Here is a 17,361-nt window from a genome sequence, read left to right on the forward strand (position 1 = left end):
CTAATTGTTTTTCGTAAAATCACGGTCGCTTGCACATTTCAATCTCTCTCTTTCTCTCATTCTTAATCACAGATACGTCACAATAGAGAAAATAAATTATGGAAAGAGTAGCCCTAAAAGTGGAATTTGTTTAGAGAGAAAAAGTATTAAAAAAACTTAGTTTATTTGTGTGAATGCCCATTGATAAGAATATGAACACCTAATTGAAGAGTTGGCAATTAACCTTCGATTAGGTTTTTAATTGAGTTGGTTTTTGTTTAACATTTCGGAGGAATACAATATTTTGTAAAACGTTTTGAAAGTGTCTTGAATATGAGTCGTTGTCTAACTCGATTTGCGATCCGCGATACTATTTTTTTCCCCGTTTAGATAGAGCAGGGTTGTCCTCCACTACCTATCGAAGCAGGGGTAACCCCTGTTGCCTATCACAGCAGGGCTAATCTTCGTTGCCTTTTAGGCAGGGCTTGCTTGTGTGATAGGTATCCATGTATGTTTCGGAATTAGAAAGAGTCTAATTTAGACAGTGGCCCAACTTGTTTTTCATTCATAATAGAAATGATCGCGTCATTTTTCACCGTAGCGTGGGTCTAATAAACCGAAGCATATAAATCTTTTGTGTTCAGTTTGATTGAATTATCTTTACTACTTTTTTTTAGTTGCTTGTTCTTCGTCGTAGCAAAACAACATTTTGTTCAAAGACATTAAAATACATCACGGATTTCGAGTTCCGTTAATCTACCTAATGCCTCTGCAGAAATGTGACGATAATTTTGATTACTTTCTTGGTACGACATAAAACAATATTCTATGATAGCACTCTGGACTATAATAGTGATGGAAACCACTCATGGCTCAAGAAAATGAATGGTTGGAGCATCTATAAACTGCCAAGTGAGGCTTATTAAGGATATTTCCCACATACCTTTTTCTAATACAAGGGACACATATATTTTATCCAAATAGTATCTATAAAAAAAAAACTTACTCATTGGTGTTTGCCATATGAAATTTAATCAGGATATAACACAAAAATATGAGAATTGTAATAGGTGAGACACTTTGACTTGATGATCTACCATGTCACACCAAGACTAAACAAAAAAGCAATATATATTCACTGATTGATTAGTTGCCTACTATTGGGTGGGCAATAATCACTTCATCAATTCATAATTAATTACCCTACAGAGGAATACCTGCATATTCATATACCAAAACAAGTAGTTAAGAAGAAATTAAAAAATACATTGTTGTTTTCTTTTCACAATCTTGGAGGTCACAAACTCAAATTTCCATGGAAATAAAAGAATTTTCATGGAAACAGGTATTTCCACAGTTTTTCTTAGGGTGTGTTTGATATCTTCCATTTCCATGGAAATAAAAGAATTTTCATGGAAACAGGTATTTCCACCGTTTGATACGAATTGTAATTCCATGACTTTAATTCCCTAGGGAATCTATTTCCATGAAATAGTCCACTTTTAATTCCTTGCTCCCTCCTCGGAATTAGTTTCCGTGGTTCCGTGGAAAGTCAAAAATCAAAATAAAAATATTTTAATATGTTCGGATACTTGAAACCTAATATTTATCTCCATATATGTTCAAAATGATTTTTTACCATAAAATTTAGCAAAATAAATTTTTACTTATACATTAGACAAATGACAATTTTGTCCTTCTTACCAAATGACATGTTTACAAAGTTGTCAAAATGACATTTTGGATTTTTATAGCCAAAATTACATTCTTACCCTTTTCTAATATCAAATTGACATTTTACCCTTATGTTGTCAAAATGACATTTTTACCGTCGTATAATATCAAAATGACATTTTTACCCTTAAATTAATAAAGTGACACAAGATTAAATAATTTTACAACATAGGGATAAAAATATAATTTTGAAAACATAAGGGTAAAAATGTAATTTAGACAACATAAGGATGAAAATGTAATTTTCGCAAAAGTAAAAATATCATTTAGACTACATAAAGAGTAAATAAAAACTCTTAATTGAATATTATATTCGTAAAAGTTAGTTGTCAACCAAATAACAGAGTTCGTAATTCCACGGAATAATAAATGACTACCAAACGAAAGAACTCTTGTCTCCACGAAGTAAATTCCGTGGAAGACTTTCCATGGAATTCTTGTATTTCCATGGAATTGTTTCCCTGTTATCAAACACAACCTAGTATGATTTTAGACCTTTTGACAATCCCCTAATAGCGAAGGTGGAAGTTAAGTAGTTCACGTTCGTTTTAGGTGCTGTTTGTTTTTTTTTGTATATCTGAATCTGAATTGGCTGAATCTGAATCTGAATTGGCTGAACTGAATTGGCTGAATCTGAATTGACTGAATTATTTTCCAAGTTAGATGTTTGATTTTCAAATCTGAATAGCTAGGTCTGAATTAGTGTTTTGACATTTTTACCCCTGCTAGATATTTTAAATTTAAAAACCTAATCCCAAAAAACCCTAAATTCTCTCTCTCTTGGATAAAAACATAAAAAAAACCCTAAATCCACCACCACCCTCTCTCTCTCTTCCTGCATCTCTCTACTGCCGCTCTCTCCCTCTCCCAATCTCTCTCTCCCCCAATCTCTCTCTCTCTCTCCCAATCTCTCTTTCTCTCCCCCCCAATCTCTCTCTTTCTCTCTCTGTTAGTTCGTCTGTGAGACTTCCCTCTCTCTCAGTCCCTTTTTATTAAACAATAACTAAAGATCTGGCTCTCTCTCAGTCCCTCTCTTTAACAACAACTGAAGATCCGTCGAGATCTTGCTCACAGTCACTTTCTTTCTCTAACCGAAGATCCAGCGAAATTTCACTCTCTATTTCTCACACCAAAGATCAATGAAGTTTAATATTTTCTAGTGGTGGTTTCCTGAGGTTGTGGCGGTGTTGTCTAGTGGTGGATTTGTGGTGGTGTAATGGTGTTGCCCGGTGGTGGTTTTATAGTGGTGTTGTTGTCTGGTGGTGTTGTCTGGTGGTGATGTTTGTGGTGGTGGTGGTGGTGTTTGTAGTCTGGGTCAGGTGGTGGTGTTTGTGGTGATAGTGTTTGTGGTCTGGTGGTGGGTAGTGACGGCGGTGGTGGCGGTTGTGGTCGGTGAAGGTGGTGGTCGTTGTAAGTAGAATTGGCGGCGGTGAAATGTTTTTTTTTTCTTTAAGCCAAGCGGTGGTGAAATGTTAAATCTGAGGAGAAGATTTTTTTTGATTCATTGGGGGGTATAATCGTCATTTGAAGCATTTCAGAAATTACAATTGGTTTCAGACTTGTTTTGAAGTCTGAAATTAGTAGGTCATTTTTCAATTATTTCAGACATCTGAAAAATTCAACCAAATTTTCGGATCTGACCAAATTAAAAAAACAAACATCTGAAATCTGAATTGGATGCCAATTCAGATGTCAGATCTGAAATATATAAAAAACAAACAACACCTTACTCGAGATCTGAAATGACATTAAAGAGTCACTTTCTTTTAGTCGGCCTTGGTTAAATGACATAGGGACATGGATAAATGACACAGGGACATGGCCATAGTATCATATTTTTTGATTTGAGGTCCCTTTACCAGTTAGAAAATAGACATTATATTTAGAGACTTAAATCGAATAAATTAACATTTATTTGGACAAAAATTAAGATTAAAATAATAATATCGAAGTTTTCTTTTATTTTCATGTCCTTTCTTAGATCAACAGATCCTAAAATAAAAGCTTATTTTAACTTATAAACAACCATCACCTACAATTAATATATTCCATAAAACAACCATCACCTATAAACACTACATTCTTATTTACTTTTTAAGTTGTTCTCATCTCTTTCTTCTTATATAACACATTTGTTACTTAATCCTATTAGTGTATAGTGTTGATGAAGATTTTTCTCAAGAAGTAAATATATTTCGACCATAGTGGTTGAAATATGCCAAAAATTTCGACCAATATTCATATTTCGACAATAGTGGTTGAAATTTTGCTCATATTTCGACCATATCGGTCGAAATTTTGGGCATATTTCGATTATTTTGTCTGATTTTTCTGACAAATTTTATTTCGTCATTTTTTTCCATGTTTATAGATGGAGAAAGAGATTTTGACTATTCAAATATTTTATCTTTTTGTGGTTAATTTTAAATATTAAAGTATTATCAATATTGTCATTTGAAAGTTAATATATGATGATTTATTTAGTTTTTCTGAGAAAAGTGTCTACTTACTAAAAGGACTAATGTCCCTTTACTAGTCGTGTCCCAATACACTAGAGACAGGTCCCTTTACCAAAAACCTTACGGAATTGGTGGCATGCCTGGGGAAGCCACCGTATAGCTGCATTTTTTTTAAGCTCTTTGAAACTGCAGTCATTATGTGGTATAGTAGGTGAGAAGATGGTCCACTAAAAAATAAGGCCAGCGCTTTGGGAAAAGCAAAATAGTTTTCGGGGTGTGAAGACTTGGTAAAAAATTAGTCAATTTTGTTTGACAATTTTATTTTATAAGTTGTTATAGGGAAATAAAAAACCTCCACCTGACCTCTCTCTCTCCACCTTACCTCTCTCTGTCTTCTCTGACCAGGTTGCCGACCGGAAAATTTTCCGACCGGCGACCTGAAAAGGTAAAAAAGAAAAAAAATTTCACTCTCTCTCTCTCAAGAAACTCCGGCGAAGGGGGTTTCCATCGCCGGAGTTCCGGTCTGTTGAAGAACATACTAAATCAGTTTATTCTTCAACAGACCGGAACTCCGGCGAAGGGAAACCCCTTCGCCGAAGTTTCTAGAGAGAGAGATAGTGAAATTTTTTATTTTATTTTTACCTTTCCAGGTCGTCGGCCGGAAAATTTTCCGGCCGACGACCTTGTCGGAGAAGACAGAGAGAGGAGAGGGGAGAGAGAGAGAGGTGATGTGGGGAGAGAGAGAGGTGAGGTGGAGAGAGAGTGAAGTGAGGTGGAGTTTTTATTTTTTATTTTTTTATTTTGAAACATATTCCCCATAAAATATGTTTCCCCGAAAAAATTTCAAAAATTTGCATATTCCTTTTAAAATTTCACACCCTGGAAACTGTTGAAATATCTTTCTATATGTTAAGATGTCCCATATAATAATATTAGGAAATATCAAATATTAGAAACTAGTAAAATTAAAAACTAGTGGTATTATAACTCTATAAATAGAGTTTTATATTTCTTTTGTAAACCATCAAGGAATAAAACAAGTTCTTTGATGAATTTCAACTTGGTACCAGAGCCAACAATCTTAAATTTGTTTTTGTTAAAATATTTTGTCGATTGAAGGATAAAGAACCTTCATCTTCATCTTCTTTTTCTATCTTAATTTCAAAGAAGAAAAAAAAAATCCTTCATCAGTTTTGATATTAAAAAGAAGGTAAAAAGACAAAACAATAACTTTAGTTATTATTGTGTGATCTATATTGTCTCACAATTTACAAAACTTTGAGTTGGTAGAACATATCTTCTCAAAGATTCAGTTTTTAAAATTTTCTGATATAAATTTTTCCTCATAACTAATATAGTAGAAAATGGCGACCTAGAAAATATGGATCAGACAGTTGGTACAATTTTTCAGTCAGGAGGATCCTTTAATTCAGTGATTATGTTGAATGAAAAAAATTATGATATGCGGTATCAAATCATGGAGATGCATATTGCTGAAAAAAAAAACTTTATTCGAGGTAATTCATTACCACCTGCTGAAGATGACGTTAAATATGAGAAGTGGTATGCGAAAAATCAAAAAGTCAAGAGATGTTGTTGATGTCTATGACTCCAGAAATTATGAAGAGATACATTCGTTTACCTACAACTCGTGATATTTGGAAAGCTTTATCTAAAGCCTTTTATGATGGATCCAATGAATTGCAAGTCTTCTCTTTAAATCAGAGGGCGTTTTAGGAGGAGTTGAAGGAGATGTCCTTCGACCAAGATGACAATGCGAGCAATATGTCGGCTAGGACAATTGATGAAGAAGATCATCAAGTCCGATTGATTTAGGGGTCGTAGTGTTTAGGTAGAAACCAACTACGATCGTCGAAGTGCGAAGTAATTCGCGGCTAACTTCGATCGGATCCTACATCGGGTTACACATAAGAATGGGTATTTAATCGGATGATATGACTAGTGGGAGTGTGATATAACATTGGGAATGCCCGATAAACATATCTCACAGGCCTAAATAGAATTTGGGCAAAAGATAGCAAAAGACCCGAAATAAGGTTTTGGGCCTAGGCCGGTTCGGGTACTTCCGGGACTCGGATTGGGATAAATTTTGGAGGGTGAGTTGCTGGCATACTCAGTAGTATACACGCAAAATTTCGTGGTGTTTGGACACCTCCTCCTTAGGGAATTGAGAAAATATAAATAATTGCTATTTTTGATTATTTCCCTAAAATCTTATTCTAAAGGGTGTTTTAGGAAACCTTTGAGGAGGTGTATTCTCATTAGGGTTCTATATAAACACTCTTAGGGAAGATAATAAGGTGTGGAATTTCTCTCTAAGCTTTCTTACTCTACCACATCAAGTAGAGAGGAGAAAGTGAGCTAATTCCCAAACTATCTTCTAGTCAAGCAAGAAAAAAGTCTTCTTATTATCAAACCACCATTGGAGTGCTAGCGAGATTTCAAGGAAGGTGATTAAATATACCGTTCGGTGTCCTAAGTAAAGGAGCTACGTTTGAAGCTCTTGGTCTTCTTTAATTTATTCAACTAGCTCGAGAGAAATAGCGATTAAGGTAATCTACTATCTTCCTATTAGTTAATTACTAGTTTTGCATGATGATCTTGGGGATACTAGTGTTAGACATTAGATGTCATTATCCTCTATAAACACTAGTATAAGGGTATAATTCCCTTCAGTGGCATCAGAGCCTCTTGCAATTAACTAGTTTTTGCTAAGAATCGAACTAATTGATATTTGATATGCTTGATAGTTTGATAGTTTGAGTTTATTAAGTTTTAAAAATGTTTTAAAAGGTAATATAAACTCATGATTTGATTACAATGAATATGATTCAACTAGTTTTCAAATTAAAAATCGAAATTGATGACTGAAATTTGTTTCAAAACATTGAATTTCATTGATTTTGAATTGGTTTTCAAAATTGTTCTTGGAAAGGTTTCAAAAACCTAGAATTTTGATCCAAAATTGGTTGATTAAAAGAGTTATTTTTGAGTTTTAGGAAACTCCCAAAAAACAAAAATTTGGAATTTAGAAGTGTTCTAAAAGGAGTTGTTTTGAGTTTTAGGAAACTCCCAAAACAATATTTTAAAAGTTTCTAAAAGTTTTGAAAATTTTTAGAAGAGTTCTAAAAGAATTTCAAAATTTAGAAAGGGTTTTATAATTGGAAAATAGCAACTTAGAGTTGCAAAAGAAAAAAAAAATTTGGACACATGAATTTTTTAGAAACTCATGAAATCCGGCCAGGAAGCTTCCTGGTCGGACCAGTAACAACTGTGGACGCGTCTAACCAGACGCGCCCCAACACTGGTGGACGCGACTGAACAGACGCGTCCAGCTACTGAGGTCGCGTATTCTAGACGTGACCAGTAGCCATACCAGGACGCGTCCTGGAGACGCGTCCCGTACGTAGCTACCACCAGACGCGTCTTGGAGACGCGTCTGGGGTCCTGGGTGTCTCGGACTAGGTCCGAGAGACCTAGTGCTGCTCCGGTCCAGCACCAGACACGTCTAGGACGCGTCTGGTGCATGGACTAGCGTCTTGGCTCCGGCCAGGACGAGACCAGGCCTTGATAGGCCTCGGCCTGGACATGCCGGCCCTATGGGCCGTGCTATGTCCGGACCTTGTCCGAGCCCTTTTGTGGGCATAAGTCGGGACTTTTCTAGAACTTGTCCCGGGCTTTTCGGACCACGAAAAGGGACCATCATTCGAGTGAGAGTTTTTGCCAAATTTTCTTCCGATTCCAACCAAATAATTTCAAAATTAATCCGGACCATCCAGAAGGTCAAAACAGATTTCTCTTTAAATTGATTTATGAAATCATTAAGAATCGAACCAATATTTTTCCGAAATTGACCCGGGCTTTCAAAACCCGAAACAGAGTTTTTCTTGAAGTTGATTTTAGAAATCATAAAAGATAAAACTTGAACGCACCATTAGTCGAATTCTTCGAATTTAGACTTAAGGTCCGTAATGTGACATGTGATGTCGACAAAAGTGTCTCCCAAGATAATCATGCATATATAATTCTTAGCCTTAATATATTATATGAATGCATGTGATGTGAATGCGGGAAACTATTATGGCCATAGATTTGTTTCTATATTCTTGTTTTAAGCACGGATGGGTGCATATTTGTTATTAATTTTAATTTCAAGTTTATACGATCTGCGAATCGTTAAAGTCTTGTAATTAGAGTTTAGGATCTATGAGTCCATTGAAGAAACTCAAGGAAGGAATCCTAGGGCGAGTGGGAGAAATCAATGGAGGTTCAAAGATGGAGATCTAGACGAACCAAAAGGCGAAACAAGAAGCAAACCAAAGGAGATTAGATCTTCTAGGTTAGGGGCCATACTAGGATCCATGTCTGCTTGATTTATTTTCTCGCGCGCATTTACTTAATTATTACGCTTTATGTCGTGGATGTTAGTTAGGCTAAATAATTCACTATAACAAACACTAGACTAGCGTAAAAGTCCTCAAAACGTAATCTTGAGTAATCGCCTATCCAAATTAAGACACTCGTTGCGCCCTTGTTTGAGGAAGGTGGGTCGACCTTCGCAGAGTACCTCCTCTATTGATGGGCCTAAAAGGTTACCCTAAATAGGTCTACACCCGCAAGTGCACGGGTGTCAAGTTGTAATTTCCGGTAAGACCGGTTCGTTCCTCAGAGACTAGTTAAACTTATTCTAAAATTAAGAAGTAATAAGATTTTAAAATGATTTGGTTTTTGTTTTAAAATGAATAAAATATTAAAAATATAATTACGAAAATGAAAATAAATACAAATGATACAAGGAACTCAGGAAATGGGGGAGAGCCTAGAGTTTCTGAATTCACCACATAAAATCATTTTTAAGAACAAATATTTAGATAAATTCAATTATCTTTTTTTCATAACTCGGAATTCAAGGTAATGAACTACCCAAATTCCGGAAAATGTTTTCGTTAAACCCCGATTACAATTTTAAAAATGGTTTCATCATCAACCCTAGATAGAGAATTAGTTAATCATAATACGATATTGAAACACATATAAAGAATAAAAGAGAATGGAAGAAAACTAAACTTTTTCTCGCTGATTTTCCACTGGCAGCCAAACAGGGCCTTAGGGAAGTAATTTTCGTCTGCTTTTACTGTTTTCCAGACAAACGCACCCTTACGGAAAACGATTTTCTTGTCTTTTCAGAAAGATTTTCTCTGTGGAAAAATTATTTTCCCACAGATTTTCTCATCTTTCTCACTCTACTATTTTCTCTCTCTCTTCCATGTTACAACCTTTCTCTCTCTACTGTATTTCAAACTTCTTCTAATCTTTCTCTCACAAAAATAATTAGAGAGAAGAAAATACACGAATAGTATGAATGATTAATGAAATGATCTTCTGATTTTATTGAATTTCTCTCTCTCTCTTCAAGAACTCTTTCTGTTTCTCTCTACAATCACCACTTCTCTCTCACAAAGAAAATAAAACGATTGAATATTAGTTGAAGATTGAGATGATGAAGAAAATTAGATGATAATGGTCTCTCTCTCTAATACTTTCTGGTTTGTTGAGCTACCAAGAGGATGAGCCCCCTGCTGAGAGATGTCTCAATGTCGAGCCCCTTCTCTATTATAGACTTCTTTAAAACTTTCTGTTAGAAGAGAGAGGATTCAATTCAGTCGATTCTCTCTCTAGAAATATTCTTCTCCTTGCTGTCCTTCCTTCTCTAATCTTCACTTTTCTTGTAATTGCCAACAGTAAGAGAGGAAAGGAAGGAAGTAAAAATCAAAAAGGGAATTCCAAATATCATCTCCACTTTCCATTCTCTGTAAAATCCGAATATAAAAGAAGAAGAAATATCTCCTCCATTCGAATTTTTCTCAATCATTCTGCAACTCATCTCCTTCTCTCTAAAAATAGTTCAACCCAATCCATCCATCTTTCTTCTCTGTTTAAGAAACTTTCTCCATCTCTCTAACCTTTCCATTCCCATTTCTCTCTTTCTAGATTTTCTGTTTCAAAAACCATCTCTTCATACTAACTCAACCCAACTTTCCTATCTCTCACTAGAATAAGATTAAGGAGGGAATGACAACACCTTACCAGTGATGTGGGCGCCCATCACGTGAATAATTTTCAAATCATCCCTCCAAATCTTCTCTGCCACTTTTCCCCCTTCTTTGCTATTTGAAATAACCTAATAATGGGGAAGACCCAATATTAGGGTGCTTCTATAGGCACCGGGCCAAAAGGCTGTTAGCATCCAAAAATTAAATTGACTCGAGTAAATGACTATTGACCCGAGGTCTCTATAAGCACCGGTTTTTAATGTGGGTTAGGTTCACCTTTGTTTGCTTCTTCCATCTTCTTCCAAGAATCCCAATTAATTTTTATTAACATCAATTTTCAGCCCATGTCTACAGTCTACTCCAAAACCGTAACTTCGCCTCTAGATTATATAAGTGACTGATGTATATCATTTTTCTGGTTAGTGTTATTAGAGATGGATGGAGGGAGGGGTTAGGGTTAACTGAGAAGGGACGGTGCCTACATAGTTGGTTGGTGCTAATAGAGAAATGAGTGGTTGGGTCTGGTGCTAACAGAGATGGATGCTAACAACTTTTTGGCCCGGTGCCTTTAGAAGCACACCCAATATTATAGGAATGTCAAGTTGTCAACGTTGCTGGAGAGGTGGGTGGTACTTGGTGATCATGAGAAGATAATTGGTTGTGCCGGAAGCATTTTAATTTGGTGAATCCTCTATTATGGACCGTGATATGAAAGTCAGACGCACACTTCTGTTTCTTGGCCGTCAGATATTCGAGGCTACAATATTATCATAATCCTGGCCGACACTGAATCAACGCTTACAACTAATCCCGAATGTCGTCCCGTGCAGCCCACCAATGTACCGAAAATTTCTCCCACAATGTCAGCGCCACGTGTAATTGAGAAGCCTAAGTATTCCTGATCTTGACCAAAACTTTGACTTGCTCTAATTTGCTCATCCGGACTCCGATTCGACTCCCGTTTTTGCCGTCGGGTTCATCTTCGACTCCATTTCTCACCCGAGCACCAATGTTGGCCAAATTACCAGAGCACCATTACCACCAAATGACCGAAATGTCCCTAACGTGTCAATCTCCGAGTTTTACCCGTTTTTCACACTGAATCTAGTAAAGACACCTGAGAAAGAAAAAAAAGCATATCATCAGGGTAACCGCTAGAAATGGACTAACTAGTCTGAGTTACTTTCCATGTCTCATCAAACATCCCCAAACTTAGATTTTGCTAGTCCTCGAGCAAAACAGAAAAGAAAACTAAGCCCAGTTCACCACTTTCGTAGGGAATCACGATTGCACTTAGCACGTGCAACAAGACGCTAAACCTCTAGGTTACCCTAGAGGACGAGTTTTTGTCTCGTGAGGGTTTGCAATGAATATACCCACAAAATTAAAAAATCTCAAAAATGCTGAAGGGTCTAAATATGACATGGACTAAAAATGTTTATCCGGTAGAATTTTGAAAGATAATAGAAATGAAATCCAAGTCGACCAACCCATACAAATGCTAAAAATCCCTTCACTAGTAGTCAAGACCCGAAGTGCACGTGACCAGCCCAAATGAGTATCATTTCGGTTCTGAACAGACAAGACCTTGATTACCTTCTTAATACATTTCGTCTCGACTGTTGCCTCACGGTCATACACTCAAAAATTTAAGTCACTCAGAAATGTTTCACTCAATGTGCGAGTATGAGTATGAAGAAAAACTCAACACATTACAAAAGATGGACTAAATTTTTCGTAAACGACTGATCTCATAGAAAGGAAACAACCCCTAATACGGAAAGAGGAAGCTAACCAACTCTTCTCACCTGATCAACTATCTAAAAATGCTTTCGTAGAGGTCGATAGATGGTAAGGATGAATTAGAACTCCTGAGAACTCGACGTCTTCAGATCTTCAAGAACTACTTCAAGGGATAAACACTTAAACAAAACTAACATGTTTTCTTTCTTTTTCTATCTCTTTTTTTTTTATTATTTTCATAGTACTTTTCTGGTAATCAAACTCGAATACACAAAGAACTTTCTTAACATTATTTTTTCCTTGGGTATAATTCTCTTCATTTTACTTCATGCCTTATTCTCAGGGTTCTAACAAATGAATTTCTATCTTCCTCTAGATTATATAAGTGACTGATGTATATCAATTTTCTGGTTAGTGTTATTAGAGATGGATGGAGGGAGGGGTTAGGGTTAACTGAGAAGGGACGGTGCCTACATAGTTGGTTGGTGCTAATAGAGAAATGAGTGGTTGGGTCTGGTGCTAACAGAGATGGATGCTAACAACTTTTTGGCCCGGTGCCTTTAGAAGCACCCCCAATATTATAGGAATGTCAAGTTGTCAACGTTGCTGGAGAGGTGGGTGGTACTTGGTGATCATGAGAAGATAATTGGCTGTGCCGGAAGCATTTTAATTTGGTGAATCCTCTATTATGGACCGTGATATGAAAGTCAGACGCACACTTCTGTTTCTTGGCCGTCAGATATTCGAGGCTACAATATTATCATAATCCTGGCCGACACTGAATCAACGCTTACAACTAATCCCGAATGTCGTCCCGTGCAGCCCACCAATGTACCGAAAATTTCTCCCACAATGTATGCGCCACGTGTAATTGAGAAGCCTAAGTATTCCTGATCTTGACCAAAACTTTGACTTGCTCTAATTTGCTCATCCGGACTCCGATTCGACTCCCGTTTTTGCCGTCGGGTTCATCTTCGACTCCATTTCTCACCCGAGCACCAATGTTGGCCAAATTACCAGAGCACCATTACCACCAAATGACCGAAATGTCCCTAACGTGTCAATCTCCCAGTTTTACCCGTTTTTCACACTGAATCTAGTAAAGACACCTGAGAAAGAAAAACAAGCATATCATCAGGGTAACCGCTAGAAATGGACTAACTAGTCTGAGTTACTTTCCATGTCTCATCAAACATCCCCAAACTTAGATTTTGCTAGTCCTCGAGCAAAACAGAAAAGAAAACTAAGCCCAGTTCACCACTTTCGTAGGGAATCACGATTGCACTTAGCACGTGCAACAAGACGCTAAACCTCTAGGTTACCCTAGAGGACGAGTTTTTGTCTCGTGAGGGTTTGCAATGAATATACCCACAAAATTAAAAAATCTCAAAAATGCTGAAGGGTCTAAATATGACATGGACTAAAAATGTTTATCCGGTAGAATTTTGAAAGATAATAGAAATGAAATCCAAGTCGACCAACCCATACAAATGCTAAAAATCCCTTCACTAGTAGTCAAGACCCGAAGTGCACGTGACCAGCCCAAATGAGTATCATTTCGGTTCTGAACAGACAAGACCTTGATTACCTTCTTAATACATTTCGTCTCGACTGTTGCCTCACGGTCATACACTCAAAAATTTAAGTCACTCAGAAATGTTTCACTCAATGTGCGAGTATGAGTATGAAGAAAAACTCAACACATTACAAAAGATGGACTAAATTTTTCGTAAACGAGTGATCTCATAGAAAGGAAACAACCCCTAATACGGAAAGAGGAAGCTAACCAACTCTTCTCACCTGATCAACTATCTAAAAATGCTTTCGTAGAGGTCGATAGATGGTAAGGATGAATTAGAACTCCTGAGAACTCGACGTCTTCAGATCTTCAAGAACTACTTCAAGGGATAAACACTTAAACAAAACTAACATGTTTTCTTTCTTTTTCTATCTCTTTTTTTTATTTTTATTTTCATAGTACTTTTCTGGTAATCAAACTCGAATACACAAAGAACTTTCTTAACATTATTTTTTCCTTGGGTATAATTCTCTTCATTTTACTTCATGCCTTATTCTCAGGGTTCTAACAAATGAATTTCTATCTTCCTCTAGTTGACACTGTTTTCAAGTTTCTCGGGCTACAAGAGAAGGTCTGCATTCCTGATGACATCTCTAGTGGTTGTAGAATTTGAACTCAAGAGATCACATGAGTTATTCTTTCAATATTGCGAGGTTGAGTAGCTCTTCACTATACTCGGAATTAGCTCAGAAGAGATAACTCAAAACAACATGAAAGACTCAGAATCTCACATAGGTTAAGTCTCCACTAATGATCGATTAAGTTCTCTCAGAAAAATTAACTCTTCACCTATCTAACACTCATATGGCTAGTGCACAGACAACTTTAAGACTCAAGATTCGTGAAAAAGACTTTTAGCAAAAGTGTAGTACAACCAACTAGACTCTATGACCATTCACAAGCAAAAACAACCAAACTCACATTTTCAATCCAAAAATTAAAAATTTTGAACCCTTTTGAATTTTTGAAATAAAGACTTAGCAAAAATTTCAATCCCCTATCCCCAAACTTAAACCGAACATTGTCCTCAATGTTTTGAAGACTATGCAAAAACATAAAAGGGTAGAGGGAAAGATATTATCTGATTCCAACGTCCTAACCGTGGGTTGCCTCCCAGAAAGCGCTAAGTTTAACGTCTTCAGCCAGATGAAACAGATGACTCGAAAAAAAAGAAAGAAATATAACTACTGGATTACAGAAATATGACTAACTGTAAACCAATAATCGATACATCTGTGGGTCCACCCAGAACCCAAAGTTTTCAGTGAACAATAGTCTCATATTTTTGTGAATTGCAGAGAGTGCATGTGAGACTATCAGATAAGAAGGGCAATCCCCAAACTTAGTGGATGCACAGTCCACTAAGTAACTATAAATGCTAGGACCAATGTCTAGAAAGTTATCGAAAGGATCGACATAATAATGAAGGGCCAATATATCCGTCGAAGGCAAAAAATCATCTGCAAGCTTAGTGGACAGAATATCCACTATCTCCAAAGGCGTTCTTGAGGAGACATCTAAAGTGTCCGAAAAGGGATCAACAACCGAGTCTGAGACCATGTGGAAGGTCAAACTAGATTCTAAGGGTAACGCACTATGCTCGGGGACCAAGTTAAGGCCCATGGTTTCCTTAGGTAAACAGTCTGACGAACTATCTAACATGTCTCTAACGTCATCAATATCCTCAAAGACATCTAAAGCCTCGCAGTTATTCATAATATCATGCCTTCCTAGCTTTTCATCTAAGGCTGACTCCTTACAAGTATCAAATGTCAGAAAGTTCAGAATCGTGTCATCCCCAACTTGCTCATAGAGTTATCACCCTGAACATCAACGTCTAGTGTAGTCCTATCATGGTGAGGCGACACGGGTGGAGGAAACAAGACGACAAGGTCATCAGACCTTTCAGGCTCTAGGGTATTATCAGTAAATTCATCGACATTTAACTTAGTACTAGGGATCGATCTCGTATTAACCTCGTAATCGTATCCTCATAATAAGGCTCACTATTGTAATTAAATGAAGACTCTTGATCATAACTCCCACCGTACATATTAGGATCATACCTGCCTCTAAAGTCATTGGTCTCAGAATAGTGTGGACTATAAGGTCTCTCATATATATTTGGTGTCGGACCATATCCATCACTAATCGGACCATCTCTACACATTTGTCGGTATTCTCCTAATGTCATATGAGATCGATCAGGCTCATATGGTCTATTCCACTCACTAATCGGACCATCTTTACATATTTGTTGATAATCTCCAAATGTGATACCAGGTCGGTTAGGCTCGTTTCTACACATTTGTTGGTATTCCCCGAAGGTCATACTAGGTCGGTTAGGCTCAACTTGCCTATTTCCCTCGTTAAGTCGTTGATAATCTCTTACAGTCATACCTAGTCGGTTAAGCCAGTTTCTACGCAACTGCTGGTATTCTCTTAAGGTAATATCAGGTCGGGTGACGACGAATCCCTTTAGATCAAGGTCATCATCATCGATAGGGTACGTCCAACCATTAGAAAAATGTGTCATGATGGTCAGGCACGATCACCAGATGAGAATCGACATTAATGTAACTAAACTTGACTCCTTTCTTTTGGTCCAAATATTATTTTTTTTTGAAATCGAAAACCGAGGAAGCACTACGAAGATCCCAGAAGGAAAACAACCACAATCAAGCTGACTCAACCAAGCAACCTAAACAAAATCTAGACGGCTGACAGGTTAGTCAATTTCACTTAAAAGTTTAGACAACTCCTATATTGTAACAAAGTCTGAACTATAATTGTTATGAGGGTTATTCCGTCAAAGTAATACGGTCAAACAATTCTTGGAGACGACCAACGATGAACGTTGTGATAGCCTACCTACCTTCGGTAACGTTTCCTCTTCTCGAGGTGACCTTTTACACAATTGAGTGACACTTTCCTTTGAGGAATGCCCAAATAAAAATTAAGTCCCTGAATTGTTTCAAAGATCCTATGAGCTCGATACCTTAGAGGCTGATGTCTAAAGAAGATTTTAGTTTAAGTGAGGGTTGGGATTCGCAGCGTTGTTTCCTAAATGGGCAAGAGATCGGTGATGAAATCCGACTCCTATCTTGTAATGGGGTTTGTGCCCTTACTAAAGACGATTAAACTAAGCAGTTCGTCAAATCAATGAGGCACACAAAAAACATACAAGTACCCATTTACATGGGATTCGTGGGTGGTCAGAGAAATTACCTCCCGTTCAAGACGGTCGATGATTTTTGTAGACGACCCGGGCCACTCTTCCCTTAAGTGTCCGAACCCGAGGCTTCGTTTGATTTTCGGTTACAATTTAAAAGCCCTCTAATTTAGGGTCAAAACTTTAATTCAAAAATAAAATTCAGAAAGTCTAGAGTTTCTCTTTCTCACCAAAATAAATAAAAATGTAAATTTCTTCTGTTCAGGTCCTCCTCCTTGTTGCGCCTCCTCTTCAGCTCTTTAGTGTCCTACAAGGTCACCACCCGCAAGTATACGGGCGTCAACGGTGAGTCCGCAAAATACCCCTCTTCAGGTTTTATTTCTAATTACTTGATGTGGCGTTAAAATGCCACATTTGGATCACTTAACTTCGATGAGTTAGTTCTTTTGAGGTTTTATTTCTAATTATTTATAAGTTTTTCTTGGTAGCCTTATTTGGAGTTTGACGCTTCATTCGGAACAAAACGAAGCAAGTTTTTGGCGCCGCTGCCGGGGATAGGTTTAGTAGTTTGGATATTGTTTGTTTGTTTTGTTCATTAGTTTAGTCTTATTTGTTAACTTA

This window comes from Eschscholzia californica, unplaced genomic scaffold (assembly GCF_041429995.1).
Source record: "Eschscholzia californica isolate CP2 unplaced genomic scaffold, dmEscCali1.0.p SCAF_6, whole genome shotgun sequence".
Taxonomy (NCBI): Eukaryota; Viridiplantae; Streptophyta; class Magnoliopsida; order Ranunculales; family Papaveraceae; genus Eschscholzia; species Eschscholzia californica.